We start from the raw sequence: 1,714 nt of genomic DNA, 5'->3' as shown, positions 1-1,714 counted from the left end.
AAAATATACATATTTTTAACAAGCAGCTCAGTTCATGGAATCAATACTAGAAACAGGAATAACTTTCACAATGATTTAAGGTCACTTACTTTGTTTCAAAAAGGTTTCCACTTTTCAGCAATATAAATTTTCAACAACATGCCAGCAGCTATCAGTAAAATAACTAATAATAAAATTAAGTTTGAGAAGAATCTTAAAGATTTATTGGTGGCCGACTCATTCTACTCCACTGATGAATTTCTTAGCAGAACCGACTGATGCGTATGTTTTATTAATAAAATCACATAATCTGTAAACTGCATGCAATCTGACTTCTGTACAAATTTGATACAGTAATGTGATCGTTGTAAATAAGATGTGTAAAACGTTTTTATCTGATATTTTTATTTGAAGGTGTGTGGCTACAATAGCCTAATTATTACCATGTGCATCGAAGTGTATTGAAAATTTTATATGTGATGCAAATTTTCATATCTGTTTCAAACCTAAATATGATTATAAGATTTTTTTTTTGGGTAGATTTCACATCCATAATTCAATTTCATTTGGGATTTGTGGAAGGTACGTTAGCATTACAGATATTGTATTCTTGTTTTCTAACATGTTCTACATCCCAGAGGATCTCCTTACTATGGATTAATGGGAACGAAAGGTACATCTAATCTATAGGCGCGATGCAAAGCGCTACTCCTCAGCGTGCTCTCATCGTCATTTGAATTAATAACATTTTCTCGCGCTTCCACCCACGTCAAGTAATTTAATATTTGCTCTTTGGCCCATACCTAGTGGGAATAGTTGTGTGGTTGCCGCTTCTGTCGTTATGCAGGTTAGCGTAGGAGGAATGGTCAAGATTCAGCAGTTTGACAGGAACGACCATTAGAAGCAAGACGCTTTATGATACGGACATATGCGCTATTCTGAATTCTTTGTTAGATATAAAAGTTTAATGTCCATTTGTTTCTGGACTAGAGGTGTTCGTACATACCTTACACACCCAACATCCTTGACATTTTGTTTGCTTCATTGCTTTCAGTCTCTTTGCTCAGGGTGCCTTTTCCCCCATTGAACTATCACGTGATATATGAAGATGTCCGAAAGAACAGATACCATCAGTGACCATGCAGTTCTCTTAGAACGAAATGATAAGTAAATCACGACCCTAAACCTCGACAAGCGTTGATATACATCAGTGGGGAGAGTTGAAAATGTGTGCCCCGACCAGGACTCGCATCAGGGATCTTCTGCTTACATGGCAGATGCACTACCCACAGAGGGCACAGAGGATAGTGCGACTGCAGGGATTTATCCACTGCACGCCTCCCACGAGCCCCACATTCCCAACTTAATGTCCACACACTACATTCGCAAAGCCCTGGCCCATTACACTCATTTCTCGCGGCAGACAATCTCACCGAGTCCCGTAAGAGTTTGGGCAATGCGTGTGTATCCAGCACAGAAGGAGAAGGTCCATGGCCGGTTAGCCTTAACAATATGAAGCCGCACGTCCGATCGTTACGACAGGCAGCCGTGTTCCTAACAATGGTGTATCAGCCCCAATGCTGCCTGTTATTCAAGTCTTTCTGGTAACCTTAGTCGATGTCACATTAGCGGTGGGTTGCTTTTTTGTGACCAACACGGACGTGCTATGCAACAGCCACAGTCCATGTACGTCTATGTCTCACTTGAACTCATATCAGTAAGCTGAATTAAACTT

This window comes from Schistocerca serialis, chromosome 7 (genome assembly GCF_023864345.2).
Source record: "Schistocerca serialis cubense isolate TAMUIC-IGC-003099 chromosome 7, iqSchSeri2.2, whole genome shotgun sequence".
Lineage (NCBI taxonomy): Eukaryota > Metazoa > Arthropoda > Insecta > Orthoptera > Acrididae > Schistocerca > Schistocerca serialis.
The sequence above is the reverse complement of the archived record's forward strand: the minus strand, read 5'-3'. Positions refer to the sequence as shown.